General features: G+C 37.9%; 2 pseudogenes; both read right to left on the minus strand.

Annotated features, from left to right (window-relative positions):
* Positions 1-290: 290 nt before the first annotated feature.
* LOC129881241 (5S ribosomal RNA) lies at positions 291-411 on the minus strand (annotated as a pseudogene).
* Positions 412-7,554: 7,143 nt separating this feature from the next.
* LOC129881271 (5S ribosomal RNA) lies at positions 7,555-7,675 on the minus strand (annotated as a pseudogene).
* Positions 7,676-18,265: the final 10,590 nt, after the last annotated feature.

The raw sequence follows: 18,265 nt of genomic DNA on the forward strand, positions 1-18,265 counted from the left end.
CTTAGTAATGATTGTACCTTAAAGGTTTTGCTTCAAACCATCTTATACCTTCCCTTAATGTATTCGAATATAGTAGTTACATGGCTTCTACCGACTTCTTTTATCAAGTAATCACCTAGTTTGACTCTTGGCATACCGTCATTCGTAGGTTGCATCAGTTGTTTTTCAAAGCTACATCCCCTATCTCAAAGGGTCTTATCATCTTTCACGGTGGAGTCACATATCCATAATACTTCTTTCTACCAATAATGCCATGCAAGGCCAACATATACATACATCCATATCATCTCATATCACAACCGCACAGGGATTTCTAGGAGGTCACTCATCCTAGTACTACTCTCTCCCAAGCATGCTTAACTTCAGAGTTCTGATAGGATCCGATGCGTTAGTGCTGGTATAATTGTATCTTATCCCATGGGGCACTTAGCTACCGAAGAAGATGATGACCCAGCAACTAATCCGGTAGGCCAAGCTTTAGCCACTTTCTCACTGGGCATTACTTATTTTCCTAACGATCCTTGTTATATTCACATCATATCCTGTTTGTATTCCACCCTATAGTATAACACTTCTTAACCTTTCGCACGATTCCTACAATGGACTAATTAGACTCGGTGAGGTAGACACACTTTACCATTGTCTAAATTACCCTTAGTCTCCCCAGTCTTTTCCAGATTCTTTTTCCATGCCAATATTGACCTCCTCATTACTATTACCATCACTTCAGTAATTAACTTATTTCTCGAGGTTAGCCATACTCGTAGTTTAGTCAAACCTCATTATTATCGTGGGCATGACCTTTCAAGACATACTATGGCCCTGTATCTTATTCTCTTTTTATTTCTAGGAAAGTTTGGGTAGAGTTTCCTTTGTATTTCTTACTGTCTCAAACCTGCATGCAGAAAATACCAACAGTGCCTCACAGGGCTAACATACATAAAGATACATATATACGTATTATATCACATCATATCACAGGCTCACAGGGCATCCAATATCAATAATAGTATAAACTGATGGACTTACCTCGTATGTCCAACTCAAACTGCACTTGTTTAGACTTTCTATCTACTTTTTTTTTCAATTTTCAACTTTACATGTCAATCGTATTTCAATATCTTACCTGGCACCTATCTTTCGTGCCTTGCTTACCTATGTGATGTGTAACTTTCAATATCATCTATCACCTTCTTCTATTAATGTTGTCCTTCTACTGAAATCATAGGTTAGTATAAGGAGGTTTTCTATGACTCAGATCTTTAACACGATCTTAGATAGGAAAGAAAGGAAACATCTTAAATGCCCTATAGCCTCCTGTTTATAGATGTGGCACACAACACATTGATAATCAAGACTCTACTAGACATGATCTGTAGACACTCTAAGGACGAACTGCTCTGATACTACTTCTGTCACCACCTAACCCCGTAGGCCGCGACTGGGTTCCGACCTGGACCCCTGTGTACCTATCTGTCAAATGTAGTCAAACTGGACTATGTATAATGTGATACTGCTCACAAAACCCTCAATGGGTTAAAACTTTTCATGTACATGTAGCCTCCTTCATTCGTATTGTATCATGAAAGGGAAAGCAAGCAAACAAGGCTGTCGTAATCTAAAAACTTTACAACACGCCATATAGGCACAACCAAAATAAACATAACCAACCTATACACATATGTCTACAGACCTCTAAGAATAGGAACAACAACATATGGCGGGACAGGGCCCCCGCCGTACCCTTGAATAACCAAATATATACATCGGAGGTTTGGTACCAAAACTTGGCTCCGAATAAATGGAGCTTCTTCTAAATTTGCTGAGTGGAATCCTGAGCTGGTAGATTCCCAAAACCTGTGTATGTACCTGCGGTCATGAAACGCAGCCCCCCCAAAACGAAGGGGTCAGTACGATATATGTACTAAGTATGTAAAGTTTAAAACATCATAAATAGGGCACAACTAACATAAGGATGCAGGAAATCAAGTATAGCATTAAATAGGTATTGTACCTACACCTTACAAAATAAAGTCATGTATACCTTTATAACGTATCTCGCTCGGGAACACGGTGTTACAAATACATCATCTATCATGATAGGCATATGCATATTATTAGCACTGTAGAATGTACAGCCCGATCGATATATATAGCAAGAACATACTAAGGAACAACGACCCGATCCACATATTCATAATAATGCCGAGGAATGACGGCTTGATCCGTATATTATATGATAATGCCGAGGTTCGATGGCTCGATATTTATATTATATAATAATGCCTAGGAACGATGGCCCAATCCGTATATCACATGATAATACCGAGGTACGATGGCCCGATCCGTATATAATATATTAGTACCAAGGAACGATGGCCCGATCCACACATCACATAACAATGCATATACGTGCATGTAAGACTTGGTAACATGTTAAACATCCCTCAAGTATCACCATAAAGAATGTTCAAGATCCCCTAGGTATAGGAGCTTACACATTCCATCACTATTCAGCCTATAGAAGGTTCGAGGGTCGTAGTTCAACTACTTTAAGACCCTTATCATTCAAGAGTGAGTACAAGACATGAGGCACATCCAAAACCTATAAATGGAACTGTCTCTAACTCATATCATACATCGTTTAACTTACATTAAGCCATTCAAAAGTATGGAAGAGATAGGCTTTACGGGTATTACTTGTTATCACGTAGAAGGCTTACAAGACCATAACTCTACCATCGCAGGAGTTCTATCATCAAGAAGTGACTAAGATTAACGAGTCATGCTCAGGGTTCTAAGAAGATGATGACCCAGCAACTGATCCGATAGGCTAAGCTTTAGATACTTTCTCACTGGGCTTTACTTATTTTCCTAACGATTCTTGTTATATTCACATCATATCCTGTTCGTATTCCACCCCATTGTATAACACTTCTTAACCTTTTGCACAATTCCTACTATGGACTAATTAGACTCGGTGAGGTAGACACATTTTACCTTTGTCTAAATCACCCCTTAGTCTCCCCAGTCTTTTCCAGATTCTTTTTCCATGCCAATATTGACCTCCTTGTTACTATTACCATCACTTCAGTAATTAACTTATTTCTCGAGGTCAGCCATACTCATAGTTTAGTCAAACCTTATTATTATCATGGGCACGACCCTTCAAGACATACTTCGGCCCTGTATCTCATTCTTTTTTTATTTCTAGGAAATTTTAGGCAGAGTTTCCTCTATAGTTCTTACTGTCTCAAACCTGTACGCAGAAAATACCAACAGTGCCTCATAGGGCCAACATGCATAAAGATACATATATACGTATTATATCACGTCATATCATAGGCTCACAGGGTGTCCAATATCAATAATAGTATAAACTAATGGACTTACCTCGTATGTCCAACTCAAACTGCACCTGTTTAGACTTTCCGTCTACTTTTCCTTTCAATTTTCAACTTTATAGGTCAATCGTATTTCAATATCTTACCTGGCACCTATCATTCGTGCCTTGCTTACCTGCATGCTGTGTAACTTTCAATATCGTCAGTCACCTTCTTCTATCAATGTTGTCCTTCTGCTGAAACCAAAGGTTAGTATAAGGAGGTTTCCTATGAGTCAGATATATAACACGATCTTAGATATGAAAGAAAGGAAAAATCCTAAATGCCCTGTAGCCTCCTATTTATAGATATGGCGCACAACACATCGATAATCAAGACTCTACTTCACATGGTCTATAGACACTCCAAGGACGAACTGATCTGATACCACTTCTTTCACGACCTAACCCCGTAGGCCGCAATTGGGTTCCAACCTGGACCCCCGTGTATCTATCTGTCAACTATAGTCAAACTAGACTATGTATAATGTGATACTACTCACAAAACCCTCAATGGGTTAAAACATTTTCATGTACATGTAGCCTCCTTCATTCGTATTGTATCATGAAAGGGAAAGCAAGTCGATAAGGCTGTCACAATGTAAAATCTTTACAACACGCCGTATAGGCACAGCCGTAATAAACTCATAAAAAACCCATACACATATGTCTACAGACCTCTAAGAGTAGGAATGACAATATATGGCGGGACAGGGCCCCCGCCGTACCCCTAAATAACCAAATATATACATCGAAGGTTTGGTACCAAAACTTAGCTCCAAATAAATAGAGCTTCTTTTAAATTTGCTGAGTGGAATCATGAGCTAGTGGACTCCCAAAATCTATTTTTGTACCTACGGGCATGAAAGGCAGCCCCTCCCGAAAAGAGGGGGTCAGTACGATATATGTACTAAGTATGTAAAGTATAAAACATCATAAATAGGGCACAACTAACATAAGGATGCAGGAAATCAAGTATAGCATTTAATAAGGTACTGTATCTATACCTTATGAAATAAAGTCATGTATACCTTTATCACGTATCATATATGGCCTGCTTGGGAACTCGGTGTTACAAATACATCATATATCATGATAGGCATATGCATATTATTAGCACTGGGGAACATACAACCTGATCCATATATATAGCAAGCACATGTTAAGGAACGACGACCCGATCCACATATTGTGTAATAATGTCGGGGAACGATGGCCCGATCCCTATATCATATGATAATACTTAGGTATGATGGCCCAATCCATATATCATGTAATAATATCGAGGAACGATGGCCCGATCCGTATATCGCATGATAATGCCGAGGTATGACGGCCCAATCCGTATATCATATATTAGTGCCGAGGAACGACGGCCTGATCCACACATCACATAACAATGCATATACGTGCATGTAAGACTTGGTAACATGTCAAACATCCCTCAAGTATCACCATAAAGAATGTTCAAGATCCCCTAGGTATAGGAGCTTACACATTCCATCACTATTCAGCCTATAGAAGGTTCGAGGGTCGTAGTTCAACTACTTTAAGACCCTTATCATTCAAGAGTGAGTACAAGACATGAGGCACATCCAAAACCTATAAATAGAACTGTCTCTAACTCATATCATACATCGTTTAACTTACATTAAGCCATTCAAAAGTATGGAAGAGATAGGCTTTACGGGTATTACTTGTTATCATGTAGAAGGCTTACAAGACCATAACTCCACCATCGCAGGAGTTCTATCATCAAGAAGTGACTAAGATTAACGAGTCATGCTCAGGGTTCTAAGAATAGAACTACCTCTACATTACACATACCAACCACTTATGGCTAAGACATGCCATAAGAAAAGAAGAGTTAAGCTTTACATATACTACTTTTCAGCATATAGAAGACTTGAGGAATAGGAGCTGAACTACTTAAGAGTCTTAACATTCAGAAGTGAACACGAATTATGAATCATGTTCAGAGCTCATGAATAGAGTTACCCCAAGCTTCATACATATATCATTTGTCACTTAAATCTAAGACATGCCCAAAAGAAAGAAAAGATAGGCTTTATATACCTCTTATCGATTGCTTTTAACCCGGCTTGTATCGTCGTCCTCTGAACCTATTTAACATGAAGGTAATACTAATATTAGTAACCTTTAACTTTGCATATTCTAAGTCCACAACCAAGAACCCATAGGAACCAACTCCTTATTCGCCTTTCTCGACTAGTCTCGACTAGTCTATTAATCAGTTATGAAGTTAACAAAATTCAGGAAGCATCTCCTCTATAACTAGCCCTATCCGAACTTCCAATCCCATATTCAATTAGTACATCCAACCAAAAACAAAAATCAGAAGAAAACACATAATTATACCACTTCGATATTACACAAAACAAACTCCAAATAACTCGCTTAAAACTACGATACCAAAATAAGATTTTTAATCTTTGTTTCATAAAATCTTTAATCATATGCAACGAAGGGTCGTGTTTCTGAAACAAGAAGCTCCCACACCTCTTTAAGAATACTTTTAGGCCCTGAAACACATCACCACATTCCCTACAGCCGCAGTACCACAAGCGCAATGCCCTACTCGACTTTAATTTAACTATAGCGAGTCCAATTAGTTTATTTCGAATGTCAAGCATCCTTATGAACTTTTCAAATTTCCAACCACTTAAAATACTTGTAATACACTCCATAACAACATCAAAAGCTCCAAATGGAAGGGAAATACCTTACCTTATTCAAAACTTGTCAAAACTAGCCTCGGAAGTTCCTTAGCGCGCTGAACATTAGCGGCATGTTTGGGGCTGTTTGTGCCACGTTTTTCCTACCCCAAATAGAAGTTTTTCATTATTAAACACCTCTATATCACCTTAGTATACCTGAAATAATTAATTCATAAAACAAAATTTGGAGGACTCACCTTAATCTTAGCCAAAACCGTGGCTGGCCCTAGCTTTCTCTCTAAGTTCTCTTTTAATTCTAAGTGTAAAAATGCTGAACACTGACTTCTTATTCATCCTATACATATATATATATATATATATATATATATATATATATATATATATATATATATATATATATATACCACCTTAGAAGGTTCCACGTGGCATCCCCCTAGGGGTGACACGTGGCAGCCCCCTAGGGCGCCACCTCAAGCCATGCAACCAATCCAAAGCTGCTACATGGCAGCGTGTGATCCACCCCAAGTAGGTGTGTCTCCTACTTGGTCCAAGTAGGTGCATCACCTACTTAGTTAAAGTTTGTGCATCACCTACTTGCCTCCGAGTAGGTGCTACGCCTCCTTCCGCCTCTCCCGTGGGTTCGTAATCTCGTCTTACTTTAGGAGCCTATGTAATCCTTGCTGAGTAAGCTCAACATGTACTCCAGTGGCTTAGTTATGTAAGACATCCAAGTTGGTAGCTTACGTGAGTAAGTCGAGTCCTACGACTCTTTATTTTGGCCTCCAACTCGTTTCAAATCTTTATTTTGGCCTCCCACTCGTTTCAAATCCAAGATGCTTAAGAAGACGTTCCTAAGCATAAAGGTACGGGGTATAACATTCTTCCCCCCTTTAGAACATTCGTCCTCAAATGTTAACTAGCCTCATAAGGTCTTACGAGTTCTTCATGATTTCTCTGTATTGGTTGTCATCCAAAGGCTCTTATTAACCCATATAGTCAATTTAAGTGGGTAGATTACCTGTAGGCATAGGGAACAGGTGATATTTATTTTCCATTTCTTCTTTCCAATTCTCTTACCACATATCATATTTCACCCTTTACACAAACATGTGTAGGAGCTTAAAGTAGCTCGGAAGATGCCTTAGCTTCGCCATACTAGTCTGTACGTAAACTTGTATCATTTCTTACTTCCTTCATCTGATGTTTGGGCTCCACCATAGCTTTTGTCCTTAGTAATGATTGTACCTTAAAGGTTTTGCTTCAAACCATCTTATACCTTCCCTTAATGTATTCGAATATAGTAGTTACATGGCTTCTACCGTCATTCGTAGGTTGCATCAGTTGTTTTTCAAAGCTACATCCCCTATCTCAAAGGGTCTTATCATCTTTCACGGTGGAGTTACATATCCATAATACTTCTTTCTACCAATAATGCCATGCAAGTCCAACGTATACATACATCCATATCATCTCATATCACAACCGCACAGGGCTTCCTAGGAGGTTACTCATCCTAGTACTACTCTCTCCCAAGCATGCTTAACTTCAGAGTTCTGATGGGATCCGATGCGTTAGTGCTGGTATGATTGTATCCTATCCCATGGGGCACTTAGCTACCGAAGAAGATGATGACCCAGCAACTAATCCGGTAGGCCAAGCTTTATCCACTTTCTCACTGGGCTTTACTTATTTTCCTAACGATCCTTGTTATATTCACATCATATCCTATTTGTATTCCACCCCATAGTATAAAACTTCTTAACCTTTCGCACGATTCCTACAATGGACTAATTAGACTCGGTGAGGTAGACACACTTTACCATTGTCTAAATTACTCCTTAGTCTCCCCAGTCTTTTCCAGATTCTTTTTCCATGCCAATATTGACCTCCTCATTACTATTACCATCACTTCAGTAATTAACTTATTTCTCGAGGTTAGCCATACTCGTAGTTTAGTCAAGCCTCATTATTATCATGGGCATGACCTTTCAAGACATACTATGGCCCTGTATCTCATTCTTTTTTATTTCTAGGAAAGTTTGGGTAGAGTTTCCTTTGTATTTATTACTGTCTCAAACCTGCATGCAGAAAATACCAACAGTGCCTCACAGGGATAACATGCATAAAGATACATATATACGTATTATATCACATCATATCATAGGCTCATAGGGCATCCAATATCAATAATAGTATAAACTGATGGACTTACCTCGTATATCCAACTCAAACTGCACTTGTTTAGACTTTCTATCTACTTTTTTTTTCAATTTTCAACTTTACATGTCAATCGTATTTCAATATCTTACCTGGCACCTATTTTTCGTACCTTGCTTACCTGTGTGATGTGTAACTTTCAATATCATATATCACCTTCTTCTATTAATGTTGTCCTTCTACTGAAATCATAGGTTAGTATAAGGAGGTTTCCAATGACTCAGATCTTTAACACGATCTTAGATATGAAAGAAAGGAAACATCTTAAATGCCCTATAGCCTCCTGTTTATAGATGTGGCACACAACACATTGATAATCAAGACTCTACTAGACACGATCTGTAGACACTCTAAGGACGAACTGCTCTGATACTACTTCTGTCACCACTTAACCCCGTAGGCCGCGACTGGGTTCCGACCTGGACCCCCGTGTACCTATCTGTCAAATGTAGTCAAACTGGACTATGTATAATGTGATACTGCTCACAAAACCCTCAATGGGTTAAAACTTTTTCATGTACATGTAGCCTCCTTCATTCGTATTGTATCATGAAAGGGAAAGCAAGCCAACAAGGCTGTCGTAATTTAAAAACTTTACAACACGCCATATAGGCATAGCCAAAATAAACATAACCAACATATACACATATGTCTACAGACCTCTAAGAATAGGAACAACAACATATGGCGGGACAGGGCCCCCGCCGTACCTTTGAATAACCAAATATATACATCGGAGGTTTGGTACCAAAACTTGGCTCCGAATAAATGGAGCTTCTTCTAAATTTGCTGAGTGGAATCCTGAGCTGCTGGACTCCCAAAACCTGTGTATGTACCTGCGGGCATGAAATGCAACCCCCCCAAAAAGAAGGGGTCAGTACGATATATGTACTAAGTATGTAAAGTTTAAAACATCATAAATAGGGCACAACTAACATAAGGATGCAGGAAATCAAGTATAGCATTAAATAGGTATTGTACCTACACCTTACAAAATAAAGTCATGTATACCTTTATAACGTATCTCGCTCGGGAACACGGTATTACAAATACATCATCTATCATGATAGGCATATGCATATTATTAGCACTGTAAAATGTACAGCCCGATCGATATATATAGCAAGAACATACTAAGGAACGACGACCCGATCCATATATTCATAATAATGCCGAGGAATGACGGCTTGATCCGTATATTATATGATAATGCCGAGGTTCGACGGCTCGATCTTTATATCATGTAATAATGCCTAGGAACGATGGCCCAATCTGTATATCACATGATAATACCGAGGTACGATGGCCCGATCTGTATATAATATATTAGTACCAAGGAACGATGGCCTGATCTACACATCACATAACAATGCATATACGTGCATGTAAGACTTGGTAACATGTCAAACATCCCTAAAGTATCACCATAAAGAATGTTCAAGATCACCTAGGTATAGGAGCTTACACATTCCATCACTATTCAGCCTATAGAAGGTTCGAGGGTCATAGTTCAACTACTTTAAGACCCTTATCATTCAAGAGTGAGTACAAGACATGAGGCACATCCAAAACCTATAAATGGAACTGTCTCTAACTCATATCATACATCGTTTCACTTACATTAAGCCATTCAAAAGTATGGAAGAGATAGGCTTTACGGGTATTACTTGTTATCACGTAGAAGGCTTACAAGACCATAACTCTACCATCGCAGGAGTTCTATCATCAAGAAGTGACTAAGATTAACGAGTCATGCTCGGGGTTCTAAGAATAGAACTACCTCCACATTACACATACCAACCACTTATTGCTAAGACATGCCATAAGAAAAGAAGAGTTAAGCGTTACATACACTACTTTTCAGCATATAGAAGACTTGAGGAATAGGAGCTGAACTACTTAAGAGTCTTAACATTCAGAAGTGAACACGAATTATGATTCATGAATCATGTTCAGAGCTCATGAATAGAGTTACCCCAAGCTTCATACATATATCATTTGTCACTTAAATCTAAGACATGCCCAAAAGAAAGAAAAGATAGGCTTTATATACCTCTTATCGATTGCTTTTAACCCGGCTTGTATCGTCGTCCTCTGAACCTATTTAACATGAAGGTAATACTAATATTAGTAACCTTTAACTTTGAATATTCTAATTCCACAACCAAGAACCCATAGGAACCAACTCCTTATTCGCCTTTCTCGACTAGTCTCGACTAGTCTATTAATTAGTTAAGAAGTTAACAGAATTCGGGCAGCATATCCTCTATAACTCGCCCTATCCAAACTTCCAATCCCATATTCAATTATTAAAGCAAACCAAAAACAACAATCAGCAGCCAACACACAATTATACCACTTCGATATTACACAAAACAAAACAAACTCCAAACAACTCGCTTAAAACTACGATACCAAAATAGGGTTTTTAATCTTTATTTCATGAAATCTTTAATCATACGCAATGAAGGTTCGTGTTTATGAAACAAGAATATCCCACACATCTTTTAGAATACTTTTAGGCCCTGAAACACATCACCACACCCCCTACATCTGCAACACCACAAGCGTAACGCCCCACTCAACTTTAATTTAACTATAGCGACTCCAATTTAGTTTATTTCGAACATCAAGCATCCCTATGAAATATTCATATTTACATCCACTTAAAAGACTTGTAATATACTCCATAACAACATCATAAGCTCCAAATTGAAGGTAAATACCTTACCTTATTCAAAACATGTCAAAACTAGCCTCGAAAGTTCCTTAGCGCGCTGAAAATTAGCAGACTGTTTGGGGCTGTTTGTGACACGTTTTTGCTGCTCCAAATAGAAGTTTTTCATTATTAAACACCTATATATCACCATAGGATACCTTAAATAATTAATTCATGTAACAAAAGTTGGAGGACTCACCTTAATCTTAGCCAAAACTGTGGCTGGCCCTAGCTTTTTCTCTAAGTTCTCTTTTAATTCTAATTGTAAAATGGCTGAATGATGACTTCTTATTCATCCTATACATATATATATACCACCTTAGAAGGTTCCACGTGACATCCCCCTAGGGGTGACATATGGCAACCCCCCTAGGGCGCCACCTCAACCTATGCAACCAATCCAAAGCTGCTACATGGCAGCGTGGGATCCACCCCAAGTAGTTGTGTCTCCTACTTGGTCCAAGTAGGTGTATCACCTACTTAGTCAAAGTAGGTGAATCACCTCCTTGATTTCGAGTAGGTGCTACGCCTCCTTTCGCCTCTCCCGTGGGTTCGTAATCTTGTCTTATTTAGGATCCTATGTAATCCTTGATGAGTAAGCTCAACATGTACTCCAGTGGCTTTGTTATGTAAGACATCCAAGTTGGTAGCTTACGTAAGTAAGTAAAGTCCTATGACTTGTTATTTTGGCCTCCAACTCTTTTCAAATCCTTATAGACCTATTTTCAACCTTCACTCTTAAGAGGCGTCACGTCCTCCTTTTCTTAGAGTTATTTAATCATGTTATAGATAATCTGGGTCATCGAACAACTTTTAAGAAGCTGAAGAAGACGTTCTGAAGAATAAAGTTATGGGGTATAACATCATGACACTCTTAAAGGGAGAGATCCTCAACCATACTTGATCCCAAACCATGAATACCAAAGGTCAAACCAGTTTGTCTGCATAGCTCTTCTGGCGACTCTTCTTTATCAACAACCTACCCTGAATTAGCTGAACTAGCTCCATGGAATCTCAAAGTAAATTAGTGTCTAGACTATCCACCGCCACAGAATCAAACCATCTGATGGGCGATCTATATCTCCATCCATACAAGGCCTCAAAAGGAGCCATCTGGATACTGGAATGTTAACTATTGTTGTAAGAAAACTCTACCAAGGGAAAGTGCTAATTCTACTGAGCACTAAAATCAATCACATTCCCTTAGCATATCCTCAAGTACCTGAATAGTCCTCTTAGACTGTCCATCCATCTAAGGGTGGAATGTAGTACTCAAATCCAATCAGGTGCCCAATCCATACTGCACGGCCTCCTAGAAGTGATATATGAACAATAAGACCCCATATGATATGATAGATCAACAGGAACCCCATGAAGTCTAACAATCTACCTAATGTAGAGCTGATCCAACTTATTCACTGTGAAATTAAGCTTAACTAGAATGACATGATCTGATTTGGTCAATCATTCGACCACAACCCAAATGGAATCAAAACCTCCCACGATAGTGGGCAAATCTTCCATAAAATCCATGGTGATACTTTCCCACTTCTATGTAGGAATAGGCATCCTCTGAAACTCACCCTCGGGCATCTAGTGCTCACACTTAACCTGCTGTCATATCAAACACTTGAACACAAACTCAGTGATGTTATTCTTCATACAATATCACCAATAGTGTGGACTCAAATCATGGTACATATTTACTATCCCCGGATGAATAGAATATCGAGTGCAATAGGTTTCCTTATGTATCAATATGACCAACTCACTTACCTTGGGCACATAAATGTGACTCCCAATTCTCAAAATACCTTCAGAATCAAGCACTACTTCTTTAGCATCACCGCTCAACACCTTATCTCGAATGAGGCATAATTTATCATCCTCTAATTGTCTCTCTCAGATCTGATCCATCAAAGAACAATAGGCCTCTATGAAAGCAAACATTTTCCCCTCATCAAAAGACTGCAATCTCACCAACCCATTGGCCAATCTCTGAACATCTCTAGCAAAGGTTTGCTCCTCAGCTCGAATAACTGTAGACTTCCCATGCTAGAAGTCTTCCTACTCAATGCATCGGCCACTATATTGCCCTTTCTGCAGTGATATAAGATAGTCAAATCATAATCTTTCAAAAGCTTAACCCATCTTCTTTGCCTCAAATTCAAGTCCCGCTTGTTGAATATGTATTGTAAAATCCGATGATCGGTGAATATCTCACACTAAAATCCATGAAAATAATGTCACCATAACTTTAAAACAAATATAACCACCACCAGCTCTAAATTATGGGTGGGATAGCTCTTTTCATGACCCTTCAATTACCTCAAAGCTTAGGAAATCACCTTCCTCTTTTACTTCAACACTCCACCTATACCTATTCCCGATGCATCATAATACATGATGAAGTCAACACCCTAATAAGGTAAGGTCAACACAAGTATTTTAATGAATGTTTTATGAATGATTTTCAAGTCTTGTGACAGACTCATAAACGTTTTTGAATAAAGTCCTATGATATTTCAAGCAAGGTAATGATAGGGTGACTTAAAACCCTAATGATACTCTTTATAAAAAAGTATTTGTAATGATGGAAGACCTACACCCATATTACAGGAATCACATGATAATGATCTATTCTTCTTAACAAGTTTTATGAACCATGATGTATGAAAAGTTTATGATTTATGATGTTTAGTTTTATGATGTGTATTGGTATAGATAATTGCCTTTGCTAGTGTATTTCATGAGCTATTCCTATGATATATATATATATATGTATTACAAATGATATTCCATTGGAAGTTATACTTAGCACCGAGTATACTAGGGCGATTACCATGTCTCATAAGTACGTGCCACCATAAGATTAAAGGAGATAAGAGCCGAGTAACCAATCTCAAAAAGATTAGAGGTGAGTACCCAATATCAAAGACTAAAGTTGAGAACCTAGTCTATGAAATAGAGGTGAGTACCCGGTTCTCATGATGATAATACCTTTATATTCTGGCTAGATATATTGGGCCCTCTTTGAAGAGGAAATATGTTGGATTCCATATTATAGCTCACATGGTTATATGTTTGTTGAAGGTCTCTCCGACAAAATCTTATGACATTACTACCTCACGTCCTACCATATGGTTAACATGATAAGTAATGCATCAACCATGTCTTATGTCTTATGATGTTTTTAAAAAGGATTTTTACTAGGTTTGTACTTGGTCGGTGTACTATCATGTTTTATGCCATGCATTGCATACTTCTCTCATACTTAGTGCATTTCATGTACTAACATATATTTTTTGCCTTTATTGTATCATAATGTAGGGTCAAACAATCACTCACATTCCACAAGTGGCCAGAGATCTAGTACTACTTCTATTGTTGGTGAGTCCTCATGCTCCAAGGACAAGACACTTCAATTTTCATTGTTCCTTATGATTTTTACTTTCGTATTTTGGGTGAGCTAGGAGATTGTGTTATTTCCTCATCTAGACTGGTAGAGGTATGTTGGATGTTTAAAGTCTATGTTGTCTTCTATTCCATATTTTGAGACTTATGCTCTATTTTGAGACTATGTTTCTATGTATATACTTTACCTTATTTTGCTTATTACCTTATGTATTCTCTTGAATTTTATGCTAAGAGTCTTAGTTGAGATTCTTCGGAATTTTGATCATCGTGTCACGCCCAGGACCTAGCTTGGGTTGTGACAAACTTGGTATCAAATATAAGGTTTAAGTGTCTTAGGGTATCTAACATGCCGTATCAAGTAGAATCTTATTCATTAGGGTGAATCGCACCACATCCATGAATAGGAGCTTATGAGGCATTTTAGAAAAAACATCACTTCTTTCATGATCTCAACGTGCAATAGAATTGAACTCTAAGGTCTCCTTCTCTAATGCACTTTCTTTGCGATTATAGAATCATGCCTCCATAAAGAGTTCCCATGAGAAGGAATGTTAAAGAAGAGCAACAAGCTCCGAGCAACCCTTTAAATGGGCAAGTGACTTATGCTGAAATTTGGGCCACATTTCAAGTGCTAGCCTAAGCTATGGCGGCACAAGTTAATAGGGAAGTAGTTGCTCCAGTGAACCCAAATATGGATACGTAAATGATAAGAGTTTGTGAATTTACTAGGATAAACCCACCGGAGTTTCATGGGTCCAAGTTGGATGAGGATCCCCAAAAGTTCATTAAAGGGATTCAAATGATTGTTGATATTATGGGGGGGACATCGGTAGAGAAGGTGAATTTCACTACTTACCAATTAAAGGGAGTCTCTCAAATTTAGTTTAGTTAGTGGAAGGGTAAAAATGATAAGGAGGATGCGGGTCCCGTTGATTAGGAGGAGTTCAAGGGTACTTTTCTAGACCATTTCTTTCCTTTAGAGTTGAGGGAAGCTAAGATTCAAGAATTCATCAACTTAAAGCAATGGAACTCGAGTATGATGGAATATTCATTGAAGTTCACACAATTGTCAAAGTATGCTCTGTTCATGGTTATCGTCCCTAGAGCTCATATGAGCAAGTTCATTCTAAGAGTATCGGAGTTGGTTTCCAAAGAGTGCAAAACTACCATGTTGATCAAAGAGATAGAAACAAATAGAGGAAGAAAAGTTGAAAGAGAGTTCTAAGAGGATTCTAAGAGGGCTCGAACCAATGGTGGACCATATTTTGCTAGTGACCTAGTGTCTATTTTGAGCAAGGACAGGGTGCCAAACCCTAAGCATCAAAGCGACGGTTTTAGCAGTCAGACTTCTTCGATTGTCAAATGTGAGGGAGGAACCACCTGGGACATTGTCTAGCCGGTTCGGGTGTATGTTTTGATTGTGGTAAGATGGGACATAAAATGAGGGATTTACCTTTTGTTACTAAAATGATAAGGATAGTCTCTGGCAAGCTCAAACCTACCCTTCTTTAGGTTGTCCGACCTGGCAAGGTACCAAGCGGGGATGTTCTAACACCCCAAAAATTTCTAAGTTAAAACCTGATCCATTCTTCATATGTGTATAGGATTTTATTGGGTGGTTATTAATTGTGAATAGGTATTAAGGTCAATTCTTTAGTGTGGGAATATATTTGGAGATGTTTTAAGGTCACAAGAATCTTCTAGCACAAAGTTTAGTTGAAAGTTTCTTTACCAATTGAGTTTCAATATAAGATTTTACATGGGTAAACTTCAAATAATTATATATCCCAGAATATAAGGATCTATGTAGACTATGACATATCAAATTAAAGATCTTTGAGTCCTCTTTCCAACGCCACCAATTTTCCTCATTTAGAGTTTGGAGTACAAAGTGATACCTTTTTTAGTGCAGCCCTGTCAGGTAGTTGCATGGTCACGACCATAACTATAGACCGTGGAGATCATTATGGGCCGTATATCCTTTCGTGAAGGATGGATGCAATTTTTTTCCAACACTTTTCTACACATGTCCCAGGGTTATTTTGGTCCTTTCCAAAGTTTTTAAACCGTATTCTAAGTTATTTTGAGTGTTTTTAATGAGTATATCATTAAATAACTAGTTTTCCTCTCATAATCACCAATCTAAACATCCTAATCTCAAGAAATCCTCTTGAAACAATCCTAGGGTTTTTCTTCTTCATCAAGAACCCCAAACCTTTCAAGTCAAAACTTCAAGAACTCAAGGGTCCTTTCCAATTTCAAGGCTAGATTTCATTATGGTATGTGGAAATTCATACTCAGGCCCCTTTCACACATGGAATCCCAAGTTTTCTCTTAAATTCTCGTATGATTTCTTCTTCTAAAAGTACTAATTCTACGATGTTGCATTAAGTCTTCGTACCCGTGATATATCGTATGATTATTAATTAGATTATGCATAGTTCACATTACACTGCATAATTTCAAGGTGAATTTTAATGACTCATGTTATAGATTATTTTCAAAGTATGTTTTCAATGAATTATGATCATGAATTTCAAGGGATTTCAATAAATGTTTTATGAATGATTTTCAAGGCTTATGAATAAATCATGAAAATTTTTGAATGATGTTCTATGATGTTTCAACCAAGCTAATGATACAGTGACTTCAGACCCTAATGATACTCTTTATGCAAAAGGATTCATAATGATGGAAGTCCTACACCCACATTATAGGAATCACATGACAATGAGTTATTCTTATGAACCATGATTTATGACAAGTTTATGATTTATGATGATTATTTTTATGATTTGGATTGGTATAGATTATTTTCTTCCCTAATGTATTTCATGAGATATTCCTATGATACATGTATTATAAATGAAATTCTGTTGGGAGTTGTACTTAGCACTAAGTGGACTAGTGGAGATTATCCACATCCCATAACTACGTGCTATTATAGGATTAAAGGAGATTAGAGAAGATTACCCAATCTCAAGGAGATTAGAGGTGAGTACCTAGTTCTCATGATGATAATGCCTTTATATCCTGACAAGATATATTGGCCTTCTTCGATGGGGCTATATGTCGGACCCCATGTTATATCTCACATGGTTATATGTCATTTGATGGTCTCTCCCACAAAATCTTATGACATGACTACCTTACGTCCTACCTTATGTTTTCTTATGAGTTATGCATCGACCATGTCATATGTATTATGATATTTCTAAAAGGATTTTTACTATGTTTTAAGCTTCGTTAGTGTACTATCATGTTTTATGCCAAGAATTGCATACTTCTCACCTACTTAGTGCATTCTATGTACTAAAACTTATTTTTTATCTATATTGTATCATAATGTAGGGTCGGTCTCTCATGCATATTCCATTCGTGGCTATACATCTAGTATTACTTCTATTGTTGGTGAGTCCTCATGCTCTGAGGACAGCATACTTATATTTTCATTGTTCCTTATGATTTTTACTTTCGTATTTTTGATGAGCTAGGAGCTTGTTTTATGCCCCAATCTAGACTAGTAGAGGCATGTTGGATGTTTAGAGTCTATGTTGTCTTCCATTCTGTATTTGGAGTATGCTTCCATGTCTATACTTTGGTTTATTTTTCTTATTTACCTTATGTATGCTTTTGAATGATACGCTAAGAAATTTAGTTGGGGTCCTTTGGGATTCCGATCATTATCTTAGATCATCAAAATCTTGGTATTAGAGTTCAAGGTTTAAGTGTCCTAGGGTGTCTAACATGTAGCGTCGAGTAAAGTCTTTTTCATTGGCTTGAAGCACACCACATCTATGAATAGAAGGCTATGAGGCAATTTAGGAAAAA

The sequence above is a fragment of the Solanum dulcamara genome, chromosome 2 (assembly GCF_947179165.1).
Source record: "Solanum dulcamara chromosome 2, daSolDulc1.2, whole genome shotgun sequence".
Classification (NCBI taxonomy): domain Eukaryota; kingdom Viridiplantae; phylum Streptophyta; class Magnoliopsida; order Solanales; family Solanaceae; genus Solanum; species Solanum dulcamara.